This window comes from Neomonachus schauinslandi, chromosome 6 (assembly GCF_002201575.2).
Source record: "Neomonachus schauinslandi chromosome 6, ASM220157v2, whole genome shotgun sequence".
Lineage (NCBI taxonomy): Eukaryota > Metazoa > Chordata > Mammalia > Carnivora > Phocidae > Neomonachus > Neomonachus schauinslandi.
The window spans coordinates 33,445,015-33,452,032 of record NC_058408.1 but is presented as its reverse complement, the minus strand read 5'-3'; positions in this window follow the sequence as shown (position 1 = coordinate 33,452,032).

The window sequence follows — 7,018 nt, the reverse complement described above, 5'->3', positions numbered from 1 at the left end:
TGTTTCTAGTCCTAGAAAGAAAGACAGACCAGAGTGCAGCAGAGGCCTTCAGGATGGAGGGGGTTGTGCGGAGGACGTAGGAGCTGGGGCCTCCGTGAACACCTCTCTGGGAAGTGGCACACTTTGGTCCCTGTATGCAAAATATGCACGAGCAAGAGAAGGAGCCCCATGCACCTTGGATTATCACACCCTCTCCACCCCGAGCCAGGAGCAGGACAGTGGAGGCTGGTGCAGGCAGCTTGTGCTCTAGAGATCGGGCTGCCAACTCCAGGCGGGGATGCTTCTGCCTTCAGCTCTAAGACACCAGCCTAACTGCAAACACGCCTGCAAGGGCAGCCCCCAGCTCCCAGAGCTCCCCCCCCGCCGCTGGGATAGGAAGTCCGGGAGGGAGCACTGCCAGACACTGCTTAGTAGCTTCAGGAAACACCCCCAAGTGTGTCAACAGTGGTAGAGGCAGTTGGGGCCAAACAAAGGATCCTTCCATTCTTATCTGGCCAAAGCCAGACCTTTCCCTTTGGCACTCCCCCCACCCCCAACTTCCCCCTTGCTTTTCTCCAACTGCTCGCACCAGGGGTTCCCCCGCAGGCCCCGGGGGGGGGCAGGGCCGGGGGTGGAGGGCAAGGAATGAGATCTAGAACTTTCCCTAGAAGGTGATGGCTGACCCTGGGCGATGGCAGGAAGGGGAGATGGTCATCTGGAAAGAGAAGCGGGGTTGGCCCCCATCTAGTTACATCCTGCTGTGAGAGTGACCCGATGGGGTCTGGCAGGTTTCAGATGGCAGGGAGAAGGGGTGTACAGGCTACAGGCTCCTGGGAAATGTGGGAGGAGGAGAAAAAGCACCTGGATCTTTGAAACGTGTCCCGCCTTAGGCCCAGCAACTTACTATTGTATTTTACCTTGAGTCTGTTGGCCAGTGTAGACTTTGGGAGGAAGGGGTGTGTGTGTGTGTGTGTGTGTGTGTGTATTTAGAGGGTGCCGTGGCAGCTAGTTCTCTCTGGTGGCTGGACAGCTTGCCCCGAAGGACTCCTTGTACTCTTAAAAAATCAAACTTTCCCACCTTTGGCTGAGCACCCTGGCGCAGCAATGGCTCCCCCTGCTGGCCATGCTGGGCTCCTACCACTCAACTTCAGTTTCCCGGTTTCCGCGTGGGGATTCTCTCCCAGCTGCCCCACCCTTAAACAGCCTAGTCCAGTAGATCTCATCTATGAGGCTCATATAACTATAAGAAGTCACCGCTGAAGAGGATTTTAGAGATACACGCAACTTAACTCCTTTATGTCACATTAAAGACAAACTAAGGCCCAGAGAGATGTGGCTGGCTGGCCCAGACGCCCTGGAACTCCGGTGTCCTGCATCCGAAGCTCTTCCCTTCATCCTAACGTCCCACTCTTCTGCCAGGCTCCAGGGTTCCTCCAGTTGGATGTCATGAGGCTGGCGAGGGCAGCCCCAGGTTTGGGGCTTCACCTCTAGAGCCTTTCATCAACATGTGCCAAGCAGGTCCCGGGGTCTTGGGACAAAGGAGAGGCTGAAGGCCCCGGGGAAGCTGTGAGGCTCAACTCCCACTGTGGTGCCCATAGTCGGCCCCAGGGAATGAACTGGAGTGTTACATAGTCCGTTGTGGAAAGCATACCCGGAAGCGTCTTCTGCCTAAGTTGCATCTAGATGGATAAACAGAATTGTCCTCTAAGTCTATATACATGGGTCATCCCCATTCCATCCCCTCTAGGTAGATCAACCCCACACTTCCTCTTCACGCAAACCCAGTAGCAGGTAAGCAATTTTGGGCAGCAGGTTGCTGCTTCTGTTCCGAAAGCCCCCACCCAAGGAGTTCACGGCCAGCCTTGAGTCATTCCAAAGTCTTAATGGAACACATCCTGCTGGGTCCCCACACTGGTCTAGTGGCTGGGGACAGAGCAGGCACAAATCCATACAGAGCTTACAAAAGAAAGACAATAAGCAAACACATTTCCCTAAGTAAATAAAGACCTATGTTTTCAGATTGTGTGAAGAGCTATGAAAAACATAAAATGATTGAGAGTGACGGCCAGTACTTTGCATATGGTGGTCACTCCCAAGGAGGTAAGAATTGAGAGCATAGCTCACTTGAATGAAATGAGGGAGAGATCATGCCACGCAGGGGGGATGGCAAATGCAAAGCTCTGTGGTGCAGACCTCGGCCAAGTTCGAGAAGTCACGGATGAAGGAGGACAAGAAGGCTGCAGAGGTGACATCAGAGTGAATGCAGGGGGGGTATCAGTGGGCCAGGTCACAGTAGGCCTTTTAGGCTTCAGTAAGGAGTTTGACTCTTATCTGTAGATTTGGAAACTACTGGAAGGTTTTGAGCAGAGAAGTAATATGATCTGATTTATGTTTTTAAAGGGTCAAGCTGGCCGCTGAGTAGAGAATGGGGTTAGAGAGGCAAAAGAGCAGAAGGGAGGAGGGCAGGTGGGATGATTGTACCCAGAGGAAGGATCACGGCTGGGAGCTGGGTGAGAACAGCGGAACCGGAACAGAATTCCAAAGAGGTCTTGAAGGTCCAGCTAACAGGGCTTGGTCCCTCCGTGTATTCCTTCAAATACCAAAATTTAAACAGTGTATTTTATTTAATATTCACAGAAACCCAATGAAGCAAGTACTATTATCTCAGAAAACAAAACTGAGTTTTCAGAGTAATGGGGGGCTGTGCTAGAGGCTCAGGGGGTAGAAGCAAAGACGAGTAAGGTATGAGTTTATTGGAAACCACGGAGTTTTAAATCTTGAAGAGAATACTCTAAGTGCATTAAAACAAACAACAACACTACAAAGTGCAAGGCAGGAGGTGAGCAATAACACAAGTGAAGTGTTGTATATCCAGAGGTGGGCAGACTCCTTCCAGCAGGGAGATCAGGGACTGTGAGTCCTGGGGAGGCGGTATCTGAGTGGGGTGGTAAACGTGGATACAGTTTTGGTGGCAAAAATGGGTGAGGACAGTTGAGGCTGATAGAAGAGCATCTGTACGTGCATGCAGAGGTAGGAATACAGGGAAGTAAAAGATCCTTTCAAAACACTGTGTTTGCCAGCACAGCAGAGTAGGAGGATGTATTAAGGGAAGCCACATACCAAAAAGGTGTGTGTCACAGTCTGTGTGGGGCATTGAATGCCGGGCCACAGAGCTTCATTGTATTGAATAGGAAAGAGAGTACCACTGAAAAGTTCCCATTTATTCTTGATTTATTCATTTATTCAACAAATCTTTCTTTCTTTTTTTTTTTTTTGAGTGTTTATGATAAGCCAGGTACGATGCCAAGTACCTGGGATAAGACACAGTTCCTTCTGGAGCGCCTGGGTGGCTCAGTTGGTTAAGCGACTGCCTTCGGCTCAGGTCACGATCCCGGAATGCTGGGATCGAGTCCCACATCGGGCTCCCGGCTCAGCGGGGAGCCAGCTTCTCCCTCTGGCCCTCTCCCCTCTCATGCTGTTTCTCTCTCTCTCTCTCAAATAAATAAATAAATAAATAAATAAAATCTTTAAAAAAAAAAGACACAGTTCCTTCTGTCAAGTTTTTACACTGGTGAGCGTGGGAGGGACAAATGACAGAACAATTAGCACTGAATCTAAGTGATATGGTGAAGGATACTTTGAGTGGAAGGGGCACGGATACCATGGAAGGCTTCCCAGAAGAGGTGACATCTGGGACAAGCAGGGAAGAAGACACTAGAGATCAGTGTTCCAGGAAGAGCAAAGTGGGGGTGGTCATTCCAGAAATGTGAGGGGTTCTTTTAAAGTCCAAGCAAAGAATATGATTCTTCTTTGTGTCTTCTATTTCCACGCTGAGACTTTCTATTTGTTCTTTTATTTCAAGCATGTTACACAATTGCTCACTGAAGCATTTCTATGATAGCTGTTTTAAAATTCTCATCAGATAATTCCAAAATCTCTGTCATCTCAATATTGGTGTCCGTTAATTATCTTTTCTCATTCAAGTTGAGATTTTTCTGGTTCTTGGTATTACAAGTGATTTCAGATTGTATCCTGGACATTTTAGGTACTATGTTATGAGACTCTAGATCTCATTGCAATCTCCTGTTTTAGCAGTCCCCATGTGATACTGCCCTGCTGGGGTGGCCTTCCTGTTACCCCCTGGGGGGTGGGGGTGGAAGTCCAGGCCCCCCATTCGGCTGTTTGTACCTGCTGGTGTGGGTGCCCCGTTATCGTTGGGCCAGAGTGGGAGTTCAGTCTCCCTACTATCTCTCTGCTGATAATGACATAGCATTCTTTGAGTCCTGAGGTCCCTACCCTTCTTCTCTTACCTTTCAGAGTCTTACGTTTGTTTTATATATAATATCCAGAGTCTTTAGAAGTACTTAGCCCGAGAGATAGGAAGAAGTGCATCTGCTTCATCTTGTCTGGAACTGGAAGTTCACGCAAACAAACGTGAAGGAGGAGGGGCCAATCACAGGCTGCGAGGCTGGAGCGATAGGCTGGTTCTAGAGCAACTGTCCCCAAAGCCCGCTCACGCCGTGAAAAGTTATTGACGACTTCAAAGAGCTTTTGATTTTGAGAGTTATATCCATCAATAATCACTATGTCAGAAATTAAAATGGGGAAATTTTTAACTTATTCAGTAATTCATTTAAAAATGATCATTTTGGGGTGCCTGGGTGGCTCAGATGGTTAAGCGTCTGCTTCCGCTCGGGTCATGATCCCAGGGTCCTGGGATTGAGCCCCACATCGGGCTCCTGGCTCAGCGGGGAGTCTGCTTCTCCCTCTCCCTCTGCCTCTCCCACTGCTCATGCTCTCTCTCTCTCTGTATCTGTGTGTCTCAAACGAAGAAATAAAAAAATCTTAAAAAAAAAAAAAGATCAGGGGCGCCTGGGTAGCTCAGTTGGTTAAGCGACTGCCTTCGGCTCAGGTCATGATCCCAGAGTCCCGGGATCGAGTCCCGCATCGGGCTCCCTGCTCAGCAGGGAGTCTGCTTCTTCCTCTGACCCTCTTCCCTCTCGTGCTCTCTATCTCTCATTCTCTCTCTCTCAAATAAATAAATAAAACCTTTAAAAAAAATGATCATTTTCTCCTTATGTGAGTATACAAGTAACCTACCCTTTCAGGAAAAACAATGATATTTTCAAGAATAAAAACACTTGGGGGAAGAGGGGCGTTGTTTTACATGTTGGCACATCTCTTCAGTATCTGGCTCAGTAGAAGACCCCCGACTCTCATGTATGTTTCTGTGTTCAGTCTGTTGTCATATTTCATGTCATGTGGCTTCTGGAACACTGTGGTATCTACACTTCAGAGAGAAGAAAAGTGGAAAATGGCAAATCACATTTTTTAGCATTATTACAAAAATCGTTTTGACCCTAGAGACCCCTTGGAAATGTTCCAAGGGCCACCAGGGGACCGTGGATCCTACCTTGAGAACCACCGCTCTGGAATTAGCCATTTGTCCGTGGCCGTGGCCGCTGAGCACTGGAGATGTGGCTGGCATGAATGAGGAACAGAACTTCCCGTTTTGTTTCATTTTAATCAATTCAAATTTTAAAACCGAAGCAGCATGAATTTTTTTGTTGTTGTTAAATATAATCTTCCTGTTTGGGTAGGAATACATTTCACTTTAGCCCTTGAAGACTTAGCATCTGCATTGAGATGTGCAGTATGTATTAAATACACATCAGAATTTGAAGACTTAGGGGGGGAAAAAAGAATGTAAGAGCCATCTTATTAATAATTGTTTTATATTGGGCTTGTGTTGCTATGGTAATATTTTGAATATACTGGGTTAAGTAAAATGTATTTTCAAGATCAATTTCATTTGTGCGTTTTGGAGTTTTTGTTGTTGTTTGGAGGTTTGGTTTGTTTGTTTCACTTTTTTAAATGTAGCTGCTATCAATTTAAAGCCACAGGAATAACTCATATTAGGTTTCTATCCAGCAGTGCTGCTCTAGCTGAACCTGGACGATGAAGTCTTTGTACGCCACGTGAAGTTTATTCTTTATTTTGAAGGCAATGCGGAGCCGTCGAAAGGTCTCAAGTAGGGCTGCGACATCATCAGATTTGCATTGTAGAAAGTTCGCTTTGGCAGCAGCATGGAGCGTGGTTTGAAGGAGGAAGAAGTTAGGAGGTGATCACACTACTGAGGATAAAGGGAAACGGGGGCCTGGAAAAAAGTGGCTTCACTGGAGATATATTGGGGAGATCAAATCAACTGGCATTTGTTCCTGGGTGTAATGATGACATATAGGAGAATGTCCTTATTCTTAGGAAATGCCTGCAGAAATGTTTAAGGATGAAGTGTCCTATTATCCACAATCCACTTTTAAATCCTGTATATTCACATGGAAACCTCATACCAGTACACACACTGCACATCTGTGAGAGCCTGGGGGTGGAAAGGCGAGTAACATGTTAGTATTATTATGAAAAATATGTGTATATAGCGAGACGAGGTGGGGAGAGAAAGCAAATGTGATATAAAATATGAGTCATGGTGAATCTCGATGAAGGGTTCTACTAAATAGGGGATCATTTTACTCTTCATTTCATCTATCTGTATGTTTGAAATTGTTCAAAATAAAAAGATGGGGGGACATGAAAAAGCAAAAACGCTGAACATGCTGATTGGATGTAAGAGAAAAGGAGCCGTCAAGAATGATTTTCTCATTTCTTGCTTGACAATGGAATGGACGAGGCTGTTCTTCTTGAGATGGAAACACAGGAGGGGAAATAGGACCGAGGGTGAGGATGAGTCCAGTGTGGAAAGTGGGCGCCTTGGGGACCCAACAGGTGGTGTCCACGTCGAAGTTTCTGAGAGTTAACTGTTCTAGAGATGTAGCCCCTCATGTTCTGGAGTCTAGACAGTAATTGGAAGTATTGGAGAGCACTCTGGTATCAAGAGTGTATGGAGAGAATGAGAAGAGAAAGAGGCGTGAGGACAGACCCTGGGGAACACTGACGTTTAAGGGTCAGCAAAGGAGAAGGCTGTGGTAGACAGCCTCCAGGATGCCCCCCAGGACTGCCTTCTCATACTTGTAACAATCTT